Source organism: Eschrichtius robustus, chromosome 12 (genome assembly GCF_028021215.1).
Source record: "Eschrichtius robustus isolate mEscRob2 chromosome 12, mEscRob2.pri, whole genome shotgun sequence".
Lineage (NCBI taxonomy): Eukaryota > Metazoa > Chordata > Mammalia > Artiodactyla > Eschrichtiidae > Eschrichtius > Eschrichtius robustus.
Window position 1 is genome coordinate 102,106,090 of NC_090835.1, and position 9,962 is coordinate 102,116,051.

General features: G+C 36.9%; 1 long non-coding RNA gene across 1 annotated transcript; it reads right to left on the reverse strand.

Annotated features, from left to right (window-relative positions):
- Positions 1–2,255: 2,255 nt before the first annotated feature.
- LOC137773484 (uncharacterized) lies at positions 2,256–8,397 on the reverse strand. Its single transcript, XR_011075684.1, has 3 exons — positions 8,325–8,397; positions 6,857–6,923; positions 2,256–2,937 (listed from the first exon to the last, which is right to left on the reverse strand). It is a non-coding gene; the product is annotated as an uncharacterized lncRNA (long non-coding RNA).
- Between the last annotated feature and the right edge of the window lie 1,565 nt (positions 8,398–9,962).

Below are 9,962 nucleotides of genomic sequence, written 5' to 3' on the forward strand. Positions count from 1 at the left end.
TTGCTTATCGAGTAATGAAACTATTATCCCATACTATAAGCCTAGTACCAGCTATCAGTTGTTATCTTTATCAGTTGTTATTGTGGGTAATTGGTTATCTCCTTTAGTTAGCAGTTGTTGTCAGTTATCTACTTTAATAAGAAAACATGAGAATACAGTTATTGAAAAAAATGCATAGATAAGTGTAAAAATACTAATATTTGTCAGTTGTTTCAATATTTTCCATCAAAATTAGAATGTTAATTTAAATAGTCTTCCAAAGTTCAAGCATACTAAGAACTATTTGGAAAGTAGTAACAATGTAAATTTACCTTTTAGTCTTTGTTTCAAATTATTCTCAGATAAAGTAAAATATAACTCAGTGACCAAAAGGGATAAGCAGTAGCAGCAGCACAAGAGCAAAAGTTCGGAATTATACGTGGATTTAATCATCAAACTTGAATAATGAAAATCAGACAATGCATAAGAATGTCTATAATTCGTAATTGCCACTCAATTCCTTCAAGAAGTAATTCTCATTAACACAGTAACTTTATTTTAGAGCATTTGAAGTAACATTGTAAAACTGTGTGTATGGAAGGAAGAAGGAATACGGATAATCAGAGGTCGGTATGGAAGAAGGCTTATATAAAATGATGGAATCCAAATAAAATAAACAAGCCATCAAAAACAAGAATCCAGCACCTCCCACCTGATAAAACACCATTGTTTTGTGTCTAGCATCATGCCAAGTTTTTGTATGACATTTAATGTTCCCGTAGAAACTCAGTACATTGAAGAATAAAGGAACTTTGAACAAGGGGATAAACAAGATTCTAAAATACTGACAGGGGCTTCCCTGGTGCTGCAGTGGTTGAGAATCCACCTGCCAATGCAGGGGACACAGGTTCGATCCCTGGTCCGAGAAGATCCCACATGCCATGAAGCAACTAAGCCCACGAGCCACAGCTACTGAGCCTGTGCTCTAGAGCCCGCGAGCCACAACTGCTGAGCCTGTGAGCCACAACTACTGAAGCCTGTGCACCTAGAGCCCATGCTCCGCAGCAAGAGAAGCCACCGCAATGAGAAGCCCTCGCAACACAACGAAGAGTAGCCCCTGCTCGCCACAACTAGAGAAAGCCCGTGCACAGCGATGAAGACCCAACACAGCCAAAAATAAATAAATAAAATAAATTTTAAAAATAAATAAATAAAATAAAATACTGACAAGGCCAGAATAAAGTCATATCTTGATATCTTACAAGTCCAGACTCAGTACTACGTATCAAAGTGATTTGGCATTTTTTAACTAATTGGTTTAGTTAGTTGATTGGCCATTTGGGGGAGAATTGTTTATTTCTGTTTTCTCATATATCATCTCATCTTCTCCTAAAACAGAGAATTTTCAGAATTCCACAACTGGCCATTAGCTGAAAACTTTTTATTTTGTTTTTGCTTATGACAGTTCCACCACCACTTAGGAAACAGAGAGCCATACCTACATGTCATTCTCACTTACAGTGTCACTTGGCAAAAGCCATCAATCTCTTAGTAAGAGGCAAGAAACCTCTTGCCCAGGGTCCACTGATACAATAATACAGGAGGGAATGCTGAGAAAGCATCATTCTTGACGTTCAGGCACAAACGCATACCTACAACTTGGGCTTGTTTAGGAAAACTGAGAACCACCCCTGCCCCACCGTGAGGCTTTCACTGAGTAACAAATAACAGTAATTTACCATTTGTGGAGAGACAAGAGAACCCTTCTTAGGATTCTCTTAGGGAACCTACACTTAGGAATGTGTAGGGCCTACTGAAAGCTAGATGTAGGGGAGGAATTTTTAGAAAAGCTCTTTGGCACTCCAGCTCTTACAGTAAGCACAAGGCAATGGCAGTGCTTCCCAGGAAGTATTTGAGCCTGTGGTGCACTGAAAGTAACAAGAACAGCAGAACCCCAACTCAGCCCAACAGCTGACCCTATTGATTCCATCCTATACAATAATGGTCTTATGGGGGAAGAGTCATACCTATTTCCAGGCATAAATATGCTTTAGTCTCTGCGCTGCTCTTCTACCAAAATGTCTGGCATTCAATCAAAAATTACAAGGCACCAAAAAAACTGAGAATAAAAGAAAGACCCATTGACAAAAGATAAAAACATCAACCAAGCTAGATTCAGAGGTGGGAACTATCGTAAGGATTTTTAAGTGACTCTATTAATATGAAAAAGCATCCTGCAGAAAAGGTAAATAGCATTGTATTAGTCAGCGTTCTCCAGAGTAACAAACAATAGGAGATATCTATATCTATATTTATATCTATATATCATCCATATCTATATCTGTATCTATGTCATTATATTTATATCTGTACCTATATCTGTATCTATAGCTATATCATCTATATTTGTATCTATATCTATGTCATCTATATCTATATCTCCTAAGGACTGGCTCACACAGTTGCAGGACTGGCAAGTCCAAAATCTGCAGGGCAGGCTGGCGGGCTGACGTTCTGGTAGGAGTTAATGTTGCAATCTTGAGTCCAAAGGCATCTGGAGACAGACTCTCTTCCTCTTCACGGGACCTCAGTCTTCTCTCGGAAGGCCTTCAACTAGTTGCATGTGACCTACCCATATTATGGAGGGTGATCTACTTTCCTAAAAGCGTCCTGATTTAAATGTTAGTGACATTTAAAAATTATATTCACAGCAACATTTACACTAGTGTTTGACCAAACTACTGGGTGCCTAGACAAGTTGACACGTAAAATTAACCATCACAACTAGTAAACTTGATAATTTACTAGAGGATGAGTGTGGACGAGCATGAAAATGAAACACTCCTGAGGCTGTAGTCACAGGGGGTCTCCATCCTTTCCTGGGCTCTCACTTCAGGAACTCCACCAGTTTCTTACTCTGGTGATCATGAGTAAGATCAGTTGCTTACTCTCATGGTCCTGGAAAGGGGAAGTAAAAAGTAGCCACTGTGAATCCCTGCCAGAACCTTCTGCATAATAAAATCTTACTCTCCATGAAACTAATTCACTGGATGGCAATGCCTCGTTCTTATCCCACCTGGGAGAAGAGAATTCCTCCCCACTCTAGCCCACAGCACCTTCCTATCTCATCTAAGGGGGGGAATTTTATTTTTAATTAAAAAAAAAAAAAACAAATCCAGTTAACAAGCAACTGAACTTCAAGGAAGTGGATTGGGACTGTTGCAGCCACGGAAGGGAGTAGGGAGCAGAGGGAGGGGGAAAAAGCTATAACCCTAGAGGAGGGACAGAAACACTTGTGAAAGCCATACCTCTGAGACACAGTCCCACTGAAAGGCTAAAACTTAATCAGAAGACGAGGGAACTTTTTTCCTTTCCCACACGCTACCACCACGCCAAGACTCCAGCATAATAACAACAGTGGATTACAGCTGACAGGGCTGCAAGACAGACTCTCTGTAAGGAACAGTTTAATAAGAAGTCCCAAAGCCAAGAAAAGAGACAAAAACGAGGATGCCAGAGGAGTTTGAAGCCACAGGTAATTACAATACAAACACTAAACACAGCCCAACTGCTAGCTAGGTTAACATAAATACTCACACTGAGGGCTTCTGACCTCAGAACCTATTGTACAACATAAGTGACTTCCAACAAAATATTCCAAGGCATACGAGGGGCAAGGAAAAAGTGGTCTTAAGAGGCAGAGCAATCGTCAGAACTGCACTCAAATATGACACAGATGTTGGAATTATCAGACAAAGAAGTTAAAATAACTATGGTCAACATATTAAGGGGTCTAATGGAACAAGTAGACCACATGAAAGACCAAATGGGTAATGTCAGCAGCAAGATGGACATTATTAAACAAACAAAAAAAAAAATTCAAAGGTAACACTAGAAATAAAAAGCATAGTAACAGGCATGAAGAAGGCCTTGGATGGCTCATTGGAGGATTTGACACAGCTAGGGGGAGGAAATCAGGGAAATTGAAAATGAGTCAAAAAAATTCCCAAACTTAAATGCAAAGAAGAGAAAGAAAGAAGAAAGAACAGAACACCTCAGAACTGTGGAATAATATCAAACAGTATAAAATACACGTAATTAGAAAAATAGAAGGAGAAGAAAGAGTGAATGGGAGAGAAGAAATATTTGCAGTACTAATGACTGAAAAATACCCTTAATTAAGACAGACACCAAACCACAAATCCTGGAAGCCAAGACAACACCAAGATGTATCGTATTTAAATGAAAGAAAAATCAAAGACAGAGAATATTTTGAAGAAAACCAGAGGAGTGAAAAACCACTTTACCTATAGAGAAACAAGAATAAGAATATAGCTGATTTCTCAAGAGAAACCATGTAAGCAAGAAGAGAGTGGATGGAATCTTCAAATTGTTCAAGAAAATAATTGCCAGTCGAGAATTACACATATAATGAAGTTTAACCTTAAAAAATTAAAAAGAAATAAAGATTTTCTTAGACAAACCAAAATTGAAGAAATTCATTTCCAGCAGACTTGCATTACAAGGAATGTTAAGAAAAGCTCTTCAGTCACAGAAAAAATGGGATAGGTCAGAAACTTGTATTTATACAAAAAGAAGAAGCCAGAGAAGGACTAAACGGAAATAATAAGGTACCTGTACTATACCTAAAACAACATAGTTGTATTTGAAGGTAGATTCAGGTTATTTTAAAAGGTATATTGTAAACTTAAGGACAACAACTAAAAAATATTTTTTAAGATTTAACCAAATGCAATGAAAAAGAATGCATCACAGAACCAAAGAACTTAGGGAAACACAGGAATGGTGAATACAAAGGAAAACACAGGTAGCTACACCTATTACACAAACTGCTGACAACCCAAGTTAAAAGCTTGAAGTCAGCCAGAGAGAGAGATTCATTATATGCTGAGAAAGAAAGATAAAAATGACAAGAGACTTCTTGACAGAAACTGCAAACGAGAAGACCATGGAGAGACATCTATAAAGTACTCGAAGAAAATTATCACCTAGAATTCTATACCCTTCAAAAATATCTTGCAAAAAATAATGTCTAGACTTTTTTGGACAAACCAAAGCTGAAAGAATTTATTATCAGTAGTCCTGCAGTACAAGAAAGATTAAAATATGTCGTTTCACTAGAAGGAAAATAATATCAAATAGAAAGCTGGATCTGCAGAAAGGAATGAAGATATCTAGAAATTGTAAAATTATGGGTAAATATAAAAGCCAATGTTTAGTTACTTTTACTCTTTTTAAAATATTATTGTCCAAAAAATATAGTAGCAAGAAAAATAGTAGCCATGTACACTGACGTTTAAAACATATTAGAAGTAAAATATATAATCATAACAAAAATGATGCCGGGGAAAATGAAAGGACACTGTTGTAGGATTTTTAAGCTATAACAGTGTTTGCTCTTATTAGTATTTGACAGCAGCCTCTGATAAGTTAAAATGTATATTTTAAACTCCAGAGCAATTGTGAATAAATAAAATAAAGACCTATAGCAAGTAAACCACAGTGGAGATAAAAATAGAACCATAAAGATATTCTAATATTACAAAAGAAGAAAAGAAAGAAATAATACCAAAAAGTAAGTAGTAAGATGGTAAACTTAAGCCATGCATATATCAAAATTATGTTAAATATATATGATCTAGGCATTCCAATTAAAGGCAAAAAATATCAGATTGTATAAAAGCAGGAGCCAACCATGAACTGTTATTTTAAACATATATTTTAAATTCATAGATATGATTTTAAAAAGATGGTAAAATAGCATTTACTAAGGATTATCATAGGTCTTCTCATTTATTTACTGGCAAAATTAAAATAAAATGGTTCTATTATGCATGTTTTTGATCAATAATCTGTGATGCTTTTGAAGTGATTAAATAAGTAACATTTAACATTTAATCAAGTTATGGTTTTTAAAATCAAATAAGATTTGTTAAGTGTCCTTTACTTACATCATTAGTAGAAAAATATCTCTCTTCAGACTTTCAAGTAAGAGAACCCAAACAGGTTTTATTTAGTTCACACACATTGATAAATAAAAAATAAGTCCTTGAATTCCCAAAGACCTAGGGATATAAAACAGTAAACTGCACCCTAAGATAGGATGCACGTGAGCACAAAGGTTTTCATACAATAAGAAGCCATTATTTTCCTAATGTGAGAAAAATAGCAATAACAGTCATCAAGAGTACCTTATCTTTATTTGTATCTGATAATATTATCCTATTGTTCAGTGTCTTTCATCAGGGCTATTGATGTACCGTTAATTAAGCTATGCATTTAAACTTCAGGTTGGGAATCCGTAGGTGTATTCTTGGCAAAAATCTTGGGAAAGTATGCCTGGCCATGACCTGAAGGGTTGCTAAGTAAGTGTCACAGTAGTTTAAAACTGCTAAGAAGAGTGATGTATAAACAAAGCCCAAGTTCCAGTCATTATTATTAATAATTATAATTGTCATCATATCTGCCTCGAAGGCCCATTAAATTCCATGTGAGCAAAACATCTTTCCTAGAACCCCTTCCTCTTCTGTGTTAGTGACAGCACTCTTTACCCTGCTCCCCACACTAGCAAACTTCCCAGTTCCTTTTCTTTCAGGTCCCTCATCTAATCTCTCATCAAGTTCTGTAGACCTGATTTTGTGTTTATGATATTAGTATTACCCTCTTCATTGCTACTACTATTTACCCCAGTATTTGTCACCAAAGTATTGCAACATTTTTCTAATAGGTTCTTTTTGCTGCTGTTGTTAACTCTGCCCTCTCCACAGCTGCCTGAATAAATGGTATTATATCACTCTTTTGCCTAAAATCCTTCCAAGTTTCCCCAGGATCTACAGGAGAAGCGCTAGCCAGTTACCTTGGTCCATGAGGTCCTGCATGATGTAACCCCTGTCTTTCTCTCCAGCTTCATCTCCAGCCACTCCCTGGCACAAACATATGTTTCAGAAACACTCACTACTTGTGTCCACACAAACACACACACACACACACACACACACACACACTTGCATCACCGTTTCTTGCCTTTGTGGCTTTGCATTCTGACCCCCCCTCCCTGGAATAAATAATCAACCAGCAATCATTGTTTAGAACTCAGTTCAAGGTTACTGCTTCCAGAAGGCACAAGCCATCTTCTCTCCCTGTCGCCTCTCTGTGCCGTCACAATGCACGTATTTATCAAGCATTGTAATTACCAGTTTACACCTTTCTTTCTTATTAGAAGGCAAACACATTTAGGGCTGAAACTATGTCTTCATCTTTTTTACCCACAGCACTTATCTCAGTGCCTGACACATAGTAAACACTCAATAACTGTTAAATATTTGAATTTATGGGAAGTAAGATTTTCATTACTTAGGCAAGTGCATGGGATAACAGCCATATTGTTTTCATTATGTCGGTTTAAAAACATATCTGCAAATTCTTTGAAATTCCTTACAGAGAAATGTGGCCTCTGCCTCCACTTCGTGAAACTGGGCAGGGTTTTGTCACTGTTTCAATCAACAGAGTACAGCAGAAGTGATGCTCTGTGACTTGCAATGCTGAGGAACCAAGACACAACTTCCTGCTTCCTGGCATGCTTGCTCTTGAAGTCTTTACTGGCCAAGTAAGCAGTTTGACAGCCCTGAGGCTACCATGCTATTGGGGAAGCCAAATATAGCCCATGTGGAGACCATATGGATGGGTTCTGAGACTATGTAAAGAGACAGAAAGATGCTCAGACAGTCTCCAGCCATCCCAATCCCACCTCCATCACCTCTGTTCCGCCACAGCTGCCCTGGCTGGTCCCTTCTAACATCCCTTCTGAAACTTCTGACTTACAGAGATCGTTGATAGATAAGAATGATTGTTGCTGTTTTAGGCCGGCCACTACATTTTTAGATGATTGGTTATACAGCAATAGAAAACTGGAACACTCTTTTTAAAGAGTAATTAAACATAATGGATTATAAAATTTAGAATTAATTAAATATTCTTTTTAAATGAAATACTATTTAAAAATCAAATGAAAATACAGGCATACCTCAGAGATATTGCCAGTTCAGTTTCAGACCACTGCAATAAAGTGGGTATCACAATAAAGCGAGTCACAAATTTTTTGGTTTCTCAGTGCACATAAAAGTTATGTTACTGTAGTCCATTAGGTGTTCAATACCATTATGTCTTAAAAAACAATGTACACACCTTAATTAATACTTTGTTGCTAAAAAGTGCTAACCGTTTTCTGAGCCTTCAGAGAGTCATAGCAGTAACATTGAAGATCACTGATCACCATAAAACAAATATAAAAATAATGAAAAAGTTTGAAATATTGCACGAATTACCGAAAGGTGAAACAGATGCAAAGTGAGCAAATGCTTCTGGGAAACTGAGGCCAGTAGACTTGCTCTGCCCAGGGTCGCCGCAAACCTTCAATCTGTAAAAAAACACAGTATCTGCAAAGCTCAAGAAAGCAGAGGGCAGTAAAACAAGGTCTGCCTGTAATTCTACAAACTTTAGAAAGAGAATTGTAAGAACTACGTAGAAAGAATGTTGAGCCCAACAGAGATTAGACATTGAAAGAGTGTTTAAGTAGATCAGAAAAAATAGAGAGAGAGAAAAAATATATACATAGTTGCATTTACAGACATCTGGGGAAGCTCGCATTTAATTAAAAAAAAAGATTATTAACAAAACAAGAGCATTTATCAACGTTGGTTTTGAAGGAATAAAGAAACCGTATTTTCGTCCATGTTTTTCTCATTATAGTCCACTGGAATAGTCTACTTCTTAAGTAACTGGCCACACAGTCTTCTGACTTGATTTATTATTCTGTCAAGTAGAGTTCTGTGATTCTTGAAAGCACTGTAGAAATCGCTCGAGGTTTTAAAATTCATAAAAATAAATGAGTTAAGAACTAAGGATGAAGTGAAGTTCCTTTTGTACTTCACTTTCTGTATGATGATACCACTAGAAAAGCTATACAATTATATAATTATTTACATCCATGTGGTCCACTGTGTTGCATAAAGTGCTTTCATATATATTTGCTTTGTGTTTCTCATTTAGCCTTGCAGAAGTGGGAATTATTTCTATAGTGCAAATGAGATAACTAAAGCTAAATGAATAATTACCCCATGCCTCTTCCCCCTACTTCTAGTGGAATTGAATGTGCTTTAAATCAGCAAATGTTGTTATTTATTACATATAAAACAGTGAGCTGAGTACTGCAGTATATGTAAAAGTGTATAAAACCCATTTTCTGGTTTCATGGAGTTTGCACTCTAACAGGGGGAGGCAGGGTGAAATAAATTGGCAAAAAATCTATATTAACACAAACTCTCAGGATTTTGGAGTTGAGGAGAGTCTCGTGCATTCGAAAGGCTCATAAAAAGCTATACTTAAATTGGCCTTTAAAATAGGTCATCTTATTTTCGTTAATAAAAATAAAACAGGAAAGTACAAAGGGTAATGCCCTTTTGTTCAAGTGTATAAAATTTTGTCTCATGAGGAGACTCAAGGAAGTGGAGTCTATTAGTAATTCTTAGGTCAGAGACAAACACTGACCACTGGCCACATGGAAATCCTGGAATCTGATTCTTGGTTTGGTGCTCCAAGGATCAACAAGAGGGACGAGTCAGGCACGTAGAGAACCAGGAGGGCATCGGATTGCAGCTGGAAATCTTGCTGTTCAGCCTGTCATCTTGTCATCTTCTCTCCCAGTTTGGTCAGTTGTACATATGCCTTGAGAATTAATGTAAATATTCTAGACTAGAATCTAGGTTTACATTGATAATCTTTCTTCTGATTTTTAGTCTTCTTTGAAATATTGTGTTTTTCAGCTTCAGAAGACAAAGGAACTCCAGGGAGTGGCCTGCTGGCTGTGTCTGCATCTCTTGAAAATTGATTGACATCGAGAATCCAGGTGAGTTTCTTCCTTTGAATAAATCACCCTCTTTCCCATATATTATGACCACAACTGT